This window comes from Tauraco erythrolophus, chromosome 3 (genome assembly GCF_009769465.1).
Source record: "Tauraco erythrolophus isolate bTauEry1 chromosome 3, bTauEry1.pri, whole genome shotgun sequence".
NCBI classification, from domain to species: domain Eukaryota; kingdom Metazoa; phylum Chordata; class Aves; order Musophagiformes; family Musophagidae; genus Tauraco; species Tauraco erythrolophus.
Window position 1 is genome coordinate 101703884 of NC_141467.1, and position 16876 is coordinate 101720759.

General features: G+C 50.1%; 1 protein-coding gene across 2 annotated transcripts in view; it reads right to left on the reverse strand.

The window, feature by feature from the left end:
- The window catches only part of SLC45A4 (solute carrier family 45 member 4), a 70387-nt gene extending 66439 nt beyond the window's left edge, over nt 1–3948 (reverse strand). For both annotated transcript variants that reach the window (XM_086608903.1, XM_086608902.1), the window contains exon 1: nt 3896–3948. The gene's annotated coding sequence lies outside the window, so the exon portion shown is untranslated. The remainder of the gene's footprint in view (nt 1–3895) is intronic.
- Between the last annotated feature and the right edge of the window lie 12928 nt (nt 3949–16876).

Genomic DNA, 16876 nt, shown 5'->3' on the forward strand with positions numbered 1-16876 from the left:
CCTGCTCAAGCCTTATTTTATTAAATATTTTAGTAGCACCGCCAGATCAAGGCAGTGGAACATGACACAGATCATACTGGAGCAGTTTTTACAGAGCAGTAAGGATACCTGCTGTAACAGTGCAATTTCTCCTCACAAATCCTCAAAATGTTGCAGTTATCTGTGCACTACACTTCCAGCACTGCCTGTCTCTACAGGTCCACTTCTTGTAACATCTCTCCTTTCCTGAAGGAGAAATCACTTCCTCTGTCTAGCATTCAACATCCAGCAACCTCTTTCCTATCCTTTCCCATGTGTAATCCACTGCATTAGCCAAGGGCTAGCAACACTGACTCACCCACTGCACCCAGTACTGAGTCAGAGCCTTGGCCAGATCTTTTCTCCTCCTTTTAAACATTGAGACTACTGGAGGCCAGTGACTACAACTGAAAAATACTCTCCCTGTGGGGCAGTTTTCTAAGTCAAACACAGTTTCTGCACCTGCCAAGGTGCTAAATTAGAACATCTTCAGAGCTGCAAATCACCGATTACATGATCTTAAGGAAAACTGCAGCTGTCATGGGAGATTTAAGAGTGCCAAGTAATTTCTTCTTCCTCTAGTACTCTCCCACCATTATACCACACTGAGGTGAGGACTCAACTGTTTTATGGTAAAGCACTGAGATCAGATTACAGATTAAGTGTGGAACTATTCAAATAGAAGACTAGTGAAGTTGAATAGTTTGAAAAGATACACTAATTGAAATCTTTGGTTCCTTTGTCAAGTCCTCTTCCAGCATAGTCACCACCCAACACAATCCCAAATGTGCACTTGGTCACCTCTTTCTCATCCCATCTTCACCTCATTAGGACTCACTACCTCAGACACCCCAATCAAGCCTCTCCAACCCCACTTTACTCATCCTACCATTCACTTCTCACCCCTTCCCAACCTCTGCAGCCCCACATCTCATTGAGCCCAACCCCTCACCCTACAGCTCAACCCTTTCCAATCTCCACCACTGCAGCCCCATGTCTCCCTCACCTCACACCCTCTGCAGCCCTTCATCTCCCTCACCTCAAAGCTCCTCAGCCCCTCCCCATCTTTGCAGCCCCACATACCCCTCACCCCAAAACGCCTCATCCCTTTCACCACTCCAGTTCTATAACTCCTTCACCCAAAAGCTTCTCAGCCCCTTCCTCACCTCCACCAGTCCCTCACCTCCCTCACCCCAGACCCTTCCTTGCCAGCCCCTCACCTTCATCCCCCTCACCCCAGACCCTTCCTCACCTTCACCACCCCCTCCCTTCCCTCACCCCAGAACCTTCCTCACCCCAGACCCTTCCTCACCTCCATTAGCCCCTCACCCCAGACCCTTCCTTACCCACCCCTCACCTCCCTCACTGCAGACCCTTCCTCACCCTCACCCCAGATCCTTCCTCCCCCTCACCGGCCCCTCACCTCGCTCACCCCAGACCCTTCCTCACCTTCACCGGCCCCTCGCCTTCCCTCACCCCAGACCCTTCCTCACCCTCACCGGCCCCTCGCCTTCCTCACCCCAGACCCTTCCTCACCCTCACCGGCCCCTCGCCTTCCTCACCCCAGACCCTTCCTCACCCTCACCGGCCCCTCGCCCCAGACCCTTCCTCACCCTCACCGGCCCCTCGCCCCAGACCCTTCCTCACCCTCACCGGCCCCTCGCCCCAGACCCTTCCTCACCCTCACCGGCCCCTCGCCCCAGACCCTTCCTCACCCTCACCGGCCCCTCGTCTCCCTCACCTTCACAAGCCCCTCACCTCACCCTCACTGGCCCCTCGTCTCCCTCACCTTCACAAGCCCCTCACCTCCCTCACCCCAGCCCCTTCCTCACCTCCACAAGCCCCTCACCTCCCTCACCCCAGCCCCTTCCTCACCCACCCCTGGTCTCCCTCGCCCCAGACCCTTCCTCACCCACCCCTGGTCTCCCTCACCCCAGACCCTTCCTCACCCTCACCGGCCCCTCGCCCCAGACCCTTCCTCACCCTCACCGGCCCCTCGCCCCAGACCCTTCCTCACCCTCACCGGCCCCTCGCCCCAGACCCTTCCTCACCCTCACCGGCCCCTCGCCCCAGACTCTTCCTCACCCTCACCGGCCCCTCGCCCCAGACCCTTCCTCACCCTCACCGGCCCCTCGCCCCAGACCCTTCCTCACCCTCACCGGCCCCTCGTCTCCCTCACCTTCACAAGCCCCTCACCTCACCCTCACCGGCCCCTCGTCTCCCTCACCTTCACAAGCCCCTCACCGGCCCCTCGTCTCCCTCACCTTCACAAGCCCCTCACCTCCCTCACCCCAGCCCCTTCCTCACCTCCACAAGCCCCTCACCTCCCTCACCCCAGCCCCTTCCTCACCTCCACAAGCCCCTCACCCCAGCCCCTTCCTCACCCACCCCTGGTCTCCCTCACCCCAGACCCTTCCTCACCCACCCCTGGTCTCCCTCACCCCAGACCCTTCCTCACCCACCCCTGGTCTCCCTCACCCCAGACCCTTCCTCACCCACCCCTGGTCTCCCTCGCCCCAGCCCCTTCCTCACCCACCCCTGGTCTCCCTCGCCCCAGACCCTTCCTCACCCACCCCTGGTCTCCCTCGCCCCAGACCCTTCCTCACCCTCACCGGCCCCTCGCCCCAGACCCTTCCTCACCCTCACCGGCCCCTCGCCCCAGACCCTTCCTCACCCTCACCGGCCCCTCGCCCCAGACCCTTCCTCACCCTCACCGGCCCCTCGCCCCAGACCCTTCCTCACCCTCACCGGCCCCTCGCCCCAGACCCTTCCTCACCCTCACCGGCCCCTCGCCCCAGACCCTTCCTCACCCTCACCGGCCCCTCGTCTCCCTCACCTTCACAAGCCCCTCACCTCACCCTCACCGGCCCCTCGTCTCCCTCACCTTCACAAGCCCCTCACCGGCCCCTCGTCTCCCTCACCTTCACAAGCCCCTCACCTCCCTCACCCCAGCCCCTTCCTCACCTCCACAAGCCCCTCACCTCCCTCACCCCAGCCCCTTCCTCACCCACCCCTGGTCTCCCTCACCCCAGCCCCTTCCTCACCCACCCCTGGTCTCCCTCACCCCAGCCCCTTCCTCACCCACCCCTGGTCTCCCTCACCCCAGCCCCTTCCTCACCCACCCCTGGTCTCCCTCACCCCAGCCCCTTCCTCACCCACCCCTGGTCTCCCTCACCCCAGCCCCTTCCTCACCCACCCCTGGTCTCCCTCACCCCAGCCCCTTCCTCACCCACCCCTGGTCTCCCTCACCCCAGCCCCTTCCTCACCCACCCCTGGTCTCCCTCACCCCAGACCCTTCCTCACCCACCCCTGGTCTCCCTCACCCCAGACCCTTCCTCACCCACCCCTGGTCTCCCTCACCCCAGACCCTTCCTCACCCACCCCTGGTCTCCCTCACCCCAGACCCTTCCTCACCCACCCCTGGTCTCCCTCACCCCAGACCCTTCCTCACCCTCACCGGCCCCTCACCCCAGACCCTTCCTCACCCTCACCGGCCCCTCACCCCAGACCCTTCCTCACCCTCACCGGCCCCTCACCCCAGACCCTTCCTCACCCTCACCGGCCCCTCACCCCAGACCCTTCCTCACCCTCACCGGCCCCTCACCCCAGACCCTTCCTCACCCTCACCGGCCCCTCACCCCAGACCCTTCCTCACCCTCACCGGCCCCTCACCCCAGACCCTTCCTCACCCTCACCGGCCCCTCACCCCAGACCCTTCCTCACCCTCACCGGCCCCTCACCCAAACCCCCACCCCACAGCTCCCCACCCGCTCCTTACCTTCACCCTCCCCCTCACTCCAGACGCCCCTCACAGCTCAGCCGCCCCCCCCGAGGCCCAGCCGCCTTCCGAGCCCTCCTTGCCCGCCGACCCCCTTACCTGTCCCCGGGTCTCCCCCTGCACCCGGGTCCTGCTCCGTGCGGCGGGGGAGGCGGCGGTGCCGGGAGGTGCCCGCGGCGCCCGGCGGGGAGGGTGGGGGGAGGGGGAAGAGGGGGGAAGGTGCGGTCACTCACGGCAGCACGAGCGCGACGGGCGACACCGGGCACCAGCGGCCGCTTTATACCGGGCTCCTCGGAAACCGTCTCCCGCTTCCGCTTCCGCCCCCTCCCCGCCCCCTCCCCGCGCCGGGGGTCATGAATATTCAGCGAGGGGGCGTGTCCAGGGGGCGGCCGCGGGCGGGCGGGGGGCGTTGCTGGGGCGACGGGCGGGCGGGGGGCGTTGCTAAGGCGACGGGCGGGCGGGCTACGGGGGTGCCGGGGCAGCCCCCCAGGGGCGGCGGGGGCGGGCGGTGTTCCCACCTGAGGGGAGCGCGGGAGGGCAGCGGCGGCCGCCGGGGGCGGGGTGGGGGCGGCGGCCGTTCTCGCCGCCGGCGTGGAAGGATGAGCCAGCTGGCACCTCTCCCAGCGCCAAAGAAGGGTTCCCGACCGGAACGGGAGCCCTTGGAGTCACTGAGAGCGGCTGGAGGCTGCCGCCTGATCGGCCCCCACCGAGATGGGGGCGATTTCCACAGAACCGCGGTGGCAACATGGCACCGAACCCCTCTCCTCTGCCCAAAAGAGTCGTGCCAAAACCAGCTCCGAACTAACAAGTCCCGCTTCAAACTAACAAGTACCATTCCAAACTAACAAATCCCGCTCCAAACTAACAAGTCCCGCTCCAAACTAACAACTTGGGAAGCACGGGAGCGGACGTCCTTCCCTACCTGAGAGACTGCAAACACGTTGGCTCAAAATTGTCAAAATTTTCCTCCTTCACAAGGGAAAATAACACCTGGGCTTAATTGTGCTGACTGCGTTGGGCAGGGTAGCGTAATATTTAATTTCCATTACTTACATAAACTGAGGATGCACAAAGTAGTGTCAGTGGCATGTAAAAATGCGCGTTACGTTGCATAAGTGTAATTGTTTTCTGGTTTTTGACGCGCCGTTAACAATATATTCCAAAACAATTTTTTTTTTTTTATTGTGAACTTCTTTCTCTGCAGCTCATGAATAAATAAACCACGAAGCATACCAGACTTAAGAAAAAGGAAAACCACAGAAAGCAAAATGGAAGAACTGCACACATCTACGCGCTATTAAAAAGCAATATGAATCTTGAGTCTAACAAAAATATTGTTATTGCAAGCCCTAAAGACACACACAAAAAAAGGACATTAATCTTTTATTCCAGGATGCTATTATCAATAAGTTTTTCTTTTTAGGCTAATTCAGACCAAGGACTGAAAAGTGTGTATGACCACGATCACGCACAACTCACTAAATTAACTGTCTTCTGGTGAGGATTCCCAAAGTCTATTCAAAGGATGATGGTTTTTTGACATACTACTGATGTTTATAAATGTTGTAATGACATTGCTAGCTTTTTGAAAAGAAAAAGTGACAAAAATAATTCTCTTAATTAGCCAAATGGTAAAGATAAAGCTACCATGCTGACGACAGCCGAGTATAACACCTGCTCTTGACAGCAAACCAACATCCATTATATCACAACTAAATGTATGTAGTATAGCTTAATAGAACATTGAAGTTTATTCCACAGGAGAAACAGAATATACCTGTATTTATAGCAGTAGAAAAGTCTAATGACTTGTGATAAGAGAAAAGACTTCAGTGACTCTAGTGGAAATTATGAGAGACCCTAACACAACTGAAAACACCAAGAAGGGATCTCAAGATACGGGTTTAGTTACAACTTCTGAAATGTGCCTTGTAACCCATAGATTTGTGGCAGCCTGGGCTACCTAATGTTTTGACACCTCGCTTTAAAATCACTGAAGAACCCACTCTTTTTTTTGGTCCTTTTGTTGCCTGCTGTTGTGGCCAAGTGTGGTCCTTACCTCACCCTGACATTTTAGACCTGTTCCGGCAACATCCAGACGTGTCCAGACATGTCCAGATATTTCTCCATTGTGTTTCCTCATGTGATTTTTACTTGAGAGTCATTAACCGTCAGCTTTAGCCGAGCTGAGAGTCAGAAAGTGTAATTTTCCATAAAACAAACATTTTAGTTATAAAAATCTCATTTTCTATAATGAGGGTGAGGGGGTGGAGAAAAAGAAATGCAAGGAAACAGACCCACCTTTTCCCTCTGAGGTTCTTACTCAACCCCAAATATTTAACCCATAATAAATAAATGCCGTCCTCAAGTCTTGGCAGGGGAGAAGTGAGTGTCAGTCAAGAGATGGATGTGCTGTCCAGACGTGTGCTACGTTTGCCCGGGAGAGTACTGGTGTTTGTGGGACTGGGAGAAAAGCCCCTAAACTGTGGATGAGAGTGAACTTGGAGACATGCTCGCCTTCCCAGCATTTGTGAGGGTCTTCCTTTAGCAGGTCCCCACCCAGCAGGGTGGTAGTTGCCAGTCCTGTTCCTCGGTGCATCCCTGGGACACGTGTAGCGAGTTGAGGCACTTCAGCGAGAGCTTTCCCTAAGGAAAGCATCCAGAAGTCTCCTGAAAATCTCTCTGTGACTCTGATTTTGCATGTTTCTGGTTTGTGAGTCACGTAGTTGGAGAAACCCTGCAAAGTACTGATCCCTCACCTCTCCTTGATCCACTGGTTTGTTTGGCATGCGGAACCCAAGGACTTCAAAGAAAAATAAAAATCTATGAGACCTCTGAACACTAGAGAGCAATATCCTGCTCTAAAAGCCTTGACCTCTGCCTTGGCATAGAAGAGCAAAGGGTCTTCCCTATTTAATGAGGTATTTTAATTAATCAGACGGCAGGATCATCAACGGGGCTGCCCCGAGTTCTCTCTACTCCATTTCGCAGGTACTTGGCTTACAAAATTGTTATGAAAATCTACCATCCAGCCAAGCCAAACAAACAACACCCCCAGTATTATTTTACATGCGTGTCAAAAGAAATAACTTGCCGCAGGCAAAGCGGGCGAAGGAATTTTATAAGGCTGCGTCTGATCCTCCCTCTCCCCTCCCTCAGACAGTTAAAGAAATGTTTGTATGATGAAAGGGGTAAGGGAGCAGAGGACAGCTGGTTAGGAATTAATGAAATGTTTGAGCATTATCATGCGATAATGGATTTAGCTGATTGTTTGCCAGTGTTCAGATCTGGTGTGAATTGCTTCGTACTGAAGCATGGGGATTCCTAGATTATCCAAACCACATGAGGCTGCTGCTGCTCCTAAACCCTTGGAAGCTGTGACTTTAAAAAAAAAAAAAAAAAAAGGTAATTCTTCATCTGGGTGGACAGGGATTGTTTTGACTTGCTTTCAGACTTAATGACACAGCCAACTCTTTGAGGTGTCTCCTAATGGGGAGTGGCTACGGGTTTGGGTTTGGGAAGCCTGAGGCCAGACTTGAAGCAAATCTGGGCACCCAGAAGCCCAGGTGAGGTCTCCCAGCCAGGACACTTGTAAACAGGACGTGAAAAATGAGTCTCAACTTTTACACGTTTGGCCTGTAACTTATCCCCAGGGTATCTCTCACAAAGAAATATCTGATGGGAAACCAGTGCTCTGGGCTTGAAACTGTTGTTTATCCTTCTTCCCACCCTCCCCCAACATATGCTGTCATTAAGATGGAACTTTAATGGCTGTGTAAAATGGCCCATGTCCCTTAATGCTTCCCCACCCCCCTCCCAAAATCGTTGGGATATTTCTGGTGTCTGCCTGTTGGATGAGGGCTATGGACTTGCAGCAACCCAACCAAAGATATTTTGTCTGGATGAAGACAAGTCATAAGAAGGTGTCACGGACAGCAGGATACTGCCTGCGAGTTTGCGACTGGGACCCAGACAGGCAGATTTACTGGTCAGTTTAGGTTGCCTGTAGTTGCCAAAATTGCCTCTGAATTCTGAGAGCCAAATGGCTTCAGACAGGATCTGCAGGTCTAGAGCGTGACCCAGCCCTTTGCCCTGTCTTATGCCCAAAGTTTACCCATCTGGAGCCAGTTGGCTCATGTCACCCTAGGGCAACGTCAGACATCCTAAGCAAACAGGACCGTGCAGGTGTAGGGTCTCTTTCCCTTTCTCCTGGGCTGAAACCTGGAGTAAAAGCAGTAGCTATACCTTCCCACACCATCCCCATATGGGAAATAAAAGGCTCATGATGGAGACTCGAGATGGTGGCAGTTACGTTGGCAAGATGCTGTAAGACGTGTTTGCTGCTGCTGCTGCCACTTGTGAGGTCTCATCATGAGTTCATGGCTTGAAGAATGAGAGTTCTCTATCATTATTTGCCTTATTTGCACAGCTGAAAAGTGGTATTAATGGCTGCAAAATTACCCTGCCTCTCGAATTTATGTGGTCTATAATTATCTTCACAATAAAACTGTGAGGAATTAAGCTCCACGTTGACAAGGGATGACTTGACAGGCCTTCAAGAACACTGGCCTTCAGTCCTCGCTTAAGCACCAAGAGCAGTTAAAATGCTGCTAGACAGCATCTGAGAGCTGCAGGGCTTGTTCAGTTCAGTCACTTCTTCCCTTGCGATGGAGAGACTGGAACCTCTTTTTTTTTAATGCTATTTACTCTTTCTGTTTCTCTCCGTTTGGGCAATAAACTGAGATTAGTCAGTTTTCCTTCCGAGCTGCCTCATATTAAACCATGACCATGATATTTATGAGGTTTCCATTGCTGCACAGGAATATTTGTACTTTGGTCTCTCTATTTTTACTCAAAGCCAAACTGAAAAACAGGTACATTTTCATCGTATTGGATTTGCAAAGAACCAAAAGCCTGAACCAGAGCCTGAAGTACAGGAGGCTGTTGAAGCCTGAGATGATTCTCCAGTGACTTCACTTACATTGGCCTTACCCTGGTGAAAGCTGGCCACTACTATTGCCAGTTTACACTGGTGGACATGGGAAAAAAGACCAGTTAGTTTTCCACCTGCACAGGTGCCTCCAGCCTGCTGGAAGGCAACTTTACTGAAGTTTCACCAGAGAGATCTTGGTTTCTTGGTGCTTTCTCAAAACATCACAATGCTTCATGGATTAACTTACTTATAGATGATAGCTGGTTGGGCTAGTCCAGTGCAGAATAAAATATTATATTTTATATGGTCACAACACAAATGCTTAATCTACAGCTCTAGACACTAAAACATGACCCCTAGTTAACTGAGCATTTATCCCTGTTCACCCTGCCGCCTTGTTTTGCAGCCTTTTAGCAACAGCTGGATCTAAACTACGCAGGTGTTACTGGGCACGTCTGTTTTCATCACCCAGGTGGGACATGAAGCCTGTACAGCCTTCCTGGAGGGTTTGCTTTACTCTTCGCTCTGCTAAGGCCTGTTACAACCACGTGTTGTGATTTATCTCCTCTCTCCCCTTGCCTAATCGGACACATACCTAATAGGTGTTTGCAATATTCTAGGTCCCAGCTTAGACAGGATTTCAAATTGTTAAGCCCTGTGTCATGAAAACTGCATCTGCAAAAACCAGCAGTGTCATCTGTATTTCTGGAAAACCCTTGGAAACAACTCAGAAGGAGCTACACCTAAGCTAGCAACTTCTGCAACTGTGACTCAGTGTTAGCAGAGGTCCACTACCAGTTGCAAAAGTAGAATCATAGAATCATAGAATGGTTTGAGTTGGAAGGGACCTTAAAGATCATCCAGTTCCAACCCCCCTGCCATGGGCAGAGACATCTTCCAGTATATCAGGTTGCTCAAACCTCATCCAACCTGGCCTTGAACACCTCCTGGTGTTCTCTGGGCAACCTGTTCCAGTGCCTCACCACCCTCACAGTGAAGAATTTCTTCCTTATATCTAATAAAGAAGAATTTCTTATATCTAATAATGAAGAATTTCTTCCTTATATCTTCCCTCTTTCAGTTTAAAGCCATTGCCCCTTGTCCTATCACTACATGCCTTTGTCAGAAGTCCCTCTCCAGCTTTCTTGTAGGCTCCCTTTAAGTACTGGAAGGCTGCAATAAGATCACTCCGGAGCCTTCTCTTCTCCAGGCTGAACAGCCCCAACTCTCTCAGCCTGTCTTCATAGCAGAGGTGCTCCAGCCCTCGGATCATCTTCGTGGCCCTCCTCTGGACCTGCTCCAGCAGCTCGATGTCCTTCTTATGTTGATAGCCCCAGAGCTGAACGCAGTGTTCCAGGTGGGGTCTCCCGAGAGCAGAGCAGAGGGGCAGAATCACCTCCTTCGACCTGCTGGCCACGCTGCTTTGGATGCAGCCCAGGACACAGTTGTCTTTCTGGGCTGCCAGCGCACATTGCCGGCTCATGTTGAGCTTACAGACACTGTTGTGCTGACTATATTCGGGGTTTTCTACGTTCACCTGAAAACATGAGTAACACTCACCTGGGTTATGGAAAAGAGAGTTGGATTGGCAATGGTTGGCAATGGGGTGGAAAATTAGTATGTAAAGAACCTAGTGATTGAGATAATAAAAACAATGTTACGAGTCTTAGGTGAAGCCAAGTTTTATCGCCCTCGAGCTTTTAATTGTGAAATTGTTGGCTCCCATTTTGTTTCTGAAATAGAAATCTATTTAAATGACTTAAGCAACCCAAGTTTCAAGAATAACCCCGAGCAGACTGTTGTTGTAGTTATGACCGAGAAACTGAGATGAATTGAGTGAATGCTTTTATTCTAATTGCTTGAATTTCCAAACACAACTGCAGACCACAGAGTGTTTTGTGTGAAAGTAATTTTAAACTTTGAGGAAAAAATAAAATGCATTTCCAAAGTTGAGTGGAGTGGAAATTAAAATCTCCAGCTAAATATAGAGATATTTTTTAGGGTTCTTTTAATTGCTTCCTCCCCTAAAATCTGGGTGAAAACTGACAAATTCACAGTTTTTGGAATTAACTCGAAACAGTTGTGTTCAACAATTTTTCCCTCTTCCTAGAACTGAATATGACCCCAGTTATCAATTTTTGTGCAACGTTTGATTTGGGGAAGTCCCTCTATCGGACGCACAGGGTGGACACTGCACACTGCCGTTTTCGGGGTCTAGTTTCACTTTACAGCTAAAACAATTTAAAAGCTAGTTGGTCCCAGAAGGAGCAACTTTTCCTTTCCGTTTCATCTGCTGATCAAATATGCTCAAGATGAGTCAGATTATCTAGTGGATTTGGTGGGAAACCCTGCATAAAAAAATAGTTTTCTGCCAGATAAACCATGCGCCTTGACTCATGTGACCATCCTAAACCTTGTTTCAGCTCGTGGAGGCCAGCAGATAATGGTCAGGCCCTTTCACATAATCTTGTCTCTCCCAGGGTAAGTCACCCTTCAGTTCTCACTTCGGACCCCTACAAAACCAGCTGCGTTTTCCAGTTTCTTCTCAAGCAATTTCATCATCTTCCTCAAACACTTCCCAGATCTTCCCAAGGCTACAACATAACTTGCCGGAGGAGGACCCGGCGGCGGCACTGCTCTTTTTTAGAGCTGCGTGCGTGAACACTGTGCCAACAGCAAAGAAACCGGGAAGGTATTAGAGATGTGCTTTCCTGCTGCTTTTCATCTTGGGCAATCCTATCAGTTCAGCAGCTTTTTTTCTTATTTTTCCAGGGAGCCTGGCGACTAAGCTCCTAACTTAAGTACCTCAAAGACCCAGGGCTGCTTTGGTAGGACCAAAAGTTTTCTATTACTGTTTGTTGTTTGTTTTTTTGGTTTTGTTTTTGTTTTTTTTTTTTTTTTCTCTTATTATTAGTGGAATAATAGGAGAGAATATTTTCTGAATATTTCAGAATAGGAGTAAAGATCCTTTCTCCTTGAATGGGTCTCAGCCCATTTTTCTGGAGTGGCAGTGCATTTATGCTGGGTGCAGACAGATGCTCTCCCTAAGGATATCTTAGCACTCACCTGGCCAGAGCACAGAAAGATGACGGAAGCCCAGAAGGTGACTATTTGAATGGAGATTATTTGCAACCTTGAGAGCAGACTCAAGAGGTTACGGCTTAAGATGAAGAAGTTAATAAAACAGAGAGGAGAGAAAGTTCCTAGCAATGAGGTTATTTGGGAGATTTAACAAGCTCCCCAGGGAAGCGCTGTTGCTGCGGAGAACTTTGAGAAGAGACCAGGAGAAATGTTTTTGAGGCGTTTTGGATTTTTTCTGTCAAGTAATCAGCTGTATGTCTGCAAAAAAAGGCCCTCCCCTGTCCCAATTAAACAAGAACTGGCCTGAATGGATTGCTCCAAATTTGAATGAAACTTTTTTTTTTCCCCACTGGCAAATGTTTCATGTATTTTCCTCACTCTTTTTTTTTTCCCCTGTTAGTGGTTTTGGTCAGACCAGAAGCACATGTTGCAGAATCTGCCAGAAAAAATGTTTTCACAATTGATATTTCCTTAAATGCCTGTTCAAAAATTGCCAGTCAGTGCCCTTGGAGACAGAAATGCTCTCTTCAATGATACAACAGGTACAGAGCAGACACCGACCACCTCCCGTTTTTTCTTATCATCTATCAGATCCAAACTGGAGACCTGCTGGTGCTGGCTCCATAGTTCACTCGGTCTTTCTCCTCCCTTCTCAGATGCCCAACAAGCCCATGATGTTGCCTTCAGAGGTTTATTTTTTGACCCCTGATGAGCAACACTGTTTCCACGATCCCTTGGTGTGGTCTGTTGAGGCTGTGGCTGGAGCCTAACTGAGGAAGTTCCTAGGTGCATTTGGGGACTGTGGAGCATTGAACTGAGCTGAAATTTATTTTGTTTTCTCCTAATGGATAGTCCTGAAAACGACCTTTCAGATGCCCTGGTCCTTTCATATTGATCTTCAATCACCCTGCTACACAAGCTCGTCCTCTTCTGAGAGGGGTGAGCGTGTTTTGTAGGGGATATCAGCTGTGTGTCATCCCTTCTGGCTTGTTTTGAGCTTCACTTCCCAGAAACAAGAGATGCTGCTGTGCTGCTTCCCTTTCACTCCCTCCCCCTCTCCCTGCTCCTCTTACTGCTAACCAGGTATTCCCCCAAAACATTTTTCCTTACAGGTCTGTGCTTTGCTGTTGACTGCAAACTTCAACCTGTTTTCCTATGGTTTAAGCAGATACACGGTCTCTCTACCACCTGGATTTACTCATATAAAATACCACAAAATCTGTACTCCAGATGAGCCTCTTGCAGATCTCTTCTTCTAAGAACTTTAACAAACTTGCAGCATTTCATCCACTCTGTGGTTTTGATCTCCCTCTGGAATGCAGCTGAAGCCAAGACACTTGAAAGTTGTCAGGAAAGGGGGACAGCCTGTTAGACCAACCTCACGTCCTTAGAAAACTGGCGTAAAATTCAGAGACAGGGACAAACTTATACATCGGAATGCCCAATATTTCCAGGGCGTGGAGGCAGAGGCTGCATTTGCACACCTGAAGCTGTGTTTTGCCCCAGCCCTCTGAGCTCTGTTTGAATTCTGCGCTTGAAGCCAGCTCCAGGAAAACTTGACAGCTCTTCAGACCTTTGCTTTCGATCTGTACGTGACAAAAAATTCAGAGCTGGTTGTAGCAGACCTCTGGCAGCCATACTGTTAACGGCAGGAAGAAAGCGAAACTGTTCAACTGATCCACGACCGTTTCCAACTCAGCCTGCGATATATTGTTTGAACTTCAAAAAGATTTCACACATTGCAGGGACGGATATTCCACAAGCCCAGCCAGTCTCACTGGTGGTTAGCATGATTTACCTTTTTATAGATCAGAAATAGTGCGCAGGTGCAGAAATCCCCATTATTTTTAGAGTACGGGATACTTTCTCGTGTGTGTGTGTGTGTGTGTGTTGCATTCATTGACTTTACTTTCTCTCTAATGACCTGTGAGTATCTCTTGTCTCATGGAATTGAGTGTTGTTTGCTTGTTCACAGTTTCCTTTCCTTCCGTTATCCAGCGAAGAAAGTTTGCTTAAGTGGCTTTTGTGAACTCTTTCAAGATCCCCAGAAGGATGATACAGGAAACAGAGAGTTTCCTTTCTATACAAACTTCTAGGGTGTTCCCATAATAGCCTGAAATTTATCTGCACTTAACAGCCCACAATCAGACAAAAAATTAATGAACTGTCAAGGGATCAGGCAAAACACAATTAACGTACCGGAGAGAGGAGAGCTTGCCATAAAAAGGAATCCTCCACTTACATAGCACCTTTTATCCCATCTTGCCAAACACTTTCCTTTCTGTCCTTATGTTTCCAATTACTTTACAAGTTGGCCACACTTTAACCATTCAGCCTGAAATTTTCCATAATTGCTCCCTGCCTCAAGTCGAATACATTTTTCGGAGAGGAGTGAAGGGGGAAAAGTTACACGAAAAAAAACCTCTTAAAAAGGTGCAGTCATATTTCACCGAGATTAAAACCTAAATAACTAGTTTTATGAAAGTTAAAGCTTTCTCCCTCTTTATTTTGAAGAGCACTTTTGCGCCGCAGTAGGCTGGAACAGAAGTGAGACACTTGGCACAGAAGTGGCGCTGGGGATCGGGGTCTGTTGCCATCTCCGTGAAAATGCATCTGGATTTGTCCAAATAATAAACCACAGACAGATCTCTATTGGAATGGGTTAGAGGCATGCTTGCACCTAGTTTTTTATGCCCCTGACTGCACACCCATAGTTTCTGCAGCCCCCTAAAAGCAGCCCCCGTAAACAGAACATCTGGACGGGACGCTGATGAAACGGATTCTCGTCTTTCACGATTTCACCCTGGGTGACCCGGCGCAGTGGGTGAGATCTGGGAGGATTGTAGTACTGGGAGGGAGGGCAGGGCCTGTGTTGAAAGCTGACAAGGTAGAAATGTGAGTCATTCAAAGGCAAAGACCAAACTGTAAAGAAACAATTACTTACATATTTAAAAAAAAGAAAAAAATCAGATCTGGAAGGCACGTTCGCCTCGTGGTTGACACTCCCTACAAAAGCTCTGTGTTATTCTAAAGTCTCCCATGAGATGAATAAACCTTGCCAGGAATAATCGCAGATCTGGAATTGTATAATTGCTCAACTAAGTACAGGCAGACAGAACAGATAGGGAGGGAACCTGTGCTTTTCTTTTCCTGCCCACTTCCTTGATTTCAGAGCTGTGCAGTGCTCGGGAGCGCGGTGGCTTATATTGGCCGGAGCGGTCGGGACACCAGGAAAAAAAAAACCAACAACTTCTTAGCAACAGCTTCCCAACATCTGTTGGTTTTAACTCCATTCATAAAAGCAGTTAGCCGTGCTGTAGTGAGGCCGCTCCGCTCAGCGCACTCGTGTCTGCGAGAAGCAGAAAGCTCTTGAATTGCTCTGCGCCGAACGCCGGCGGGTTCCATTCCCTCCCAGCACCCATCCAGCAATAAAGAAATTGGCTTTAAGCCACTTCAGACTCCAGTGCTCCCGATAGTATTCTCCGGTTATGGAGATCAAAGGACTACAAAAGGCAGTGCGGCGAGGGGAACGAGATCATAGAATCATAAAATCATAGAATGGTCAGGGTTGGAACGGACCTCAAAGATCATCTAGTTTCAACCCCCCTGCCATGGGCAGGGACACCCTTCACTACACCAGGTTGCCCAAAGCCTCATCCAACCTGGCCTTGAGCACTTCCAGGGATGGGGCAGCCACAACTTCTCTGGGCAACCTGTTCCAGTGCCTCACCACCCTCACAGTGAAGAATTTCTTCCTTATGTCTAATCTAAATCTCCCCTCTTTCAGTTTAAAGCCATTGCCCCTTGTCCTATCACTACACACCCTTGTCAAAAGTCCCTCTCCAGCTTTCCTGTAGGCCCCCTTTAAGTACTGGAAGGCTGCAATAAGATCACCCCGGAGCCTTCTCTTCTCCAGGCTGAACAGCCCCAACTCTCTCAGCCTGTCTCCATAGCAGAGGTGCTCCAGCCCTCGGATGATCTTCGTGGCCTCCTCTGGACTCGCTCCAGCAGCTCCATGTCCTTCTTGTGCTGGAGACTCCAGAGCTGAACGCAGTATTGCAGGTGGGGTCTCCTGAGAGCAGAGCAGAGGGGCAGAATCCCCTCCCTCGACCTGCTGGCCACGCTGCTTTGGATGCAGCCCAGGACACGGTTGGCTTTCTGGGCTGCCAGATGCAGGCAGCGGCTTTGCTTCTCCTCTTAGAGGGGTTTTGTCTGTTTTCTGAAGCGGTAGAGACCAAGTTCAGGATGGTTCCGCAGCAGGCCGGTGTTCCCATGTCGCAGGAGTCTGGGCGCTGCACCAGGCAGCGTTAACGGCAGAGCTCTGGTGCTTTTATTTTAGCGATAATTCATGGTTAACCAAAAATCAGATACTTAATCTGCTGCAGCCCGGGATGGCAGGCTTGTGTGCGGAGTGACCCATATCTGCGTGGCCACAGGCAGGAGCTGATGTGAAAATTGTTTGGGTAGGAGCAATTAGCACAGCAATGGTTTTTAGTAATGTTCTAAAACAGCTTGGGGACATTCGTTTTTTTTTAATTAAGAAACAATATTTGTCACTTTTCAAATCGAAAGCCTCATGTTTGCTGAGAAAGGGCTGTCTTTAGGGACGAGCAAGCTAGAAATTTCCTCTGAAACTACTATTTAAAATAGTCTCTGAGAAAAAGTAAAACCTCACGATGCAGGGAAAGAAACCGGGGAGGATGGTTGATCTGGGACTTCACATACTGGGAAGGTTTGGAAACAAGAGCATGGTGGAGCTCCGGTATGTTTGCCTTGCAGGAGGGAAGGTGAGAAGGGATTTGATGGGTCCCAAGAAATACCTGCGGCAGAAGAAGGTGCCAGGTTTGAGCAGGCTGCCTAATCTAGGAGGAAAAGTGCTACAAGAGCCATTTGCTGGAGGCAGAAATGGGATGTTCCCACTGGAAATAAGGATCAGAGGTTAATTAACTATAGGAGCATCCTACTGAGGAAGGCATCTTGTGAATTTCTAGATGACAGCTCGAGGACATTGCCATCAGATGTTTTCAGTGTCCGACTAAGCTGCTCACCACGTTGTCGTGGAGATA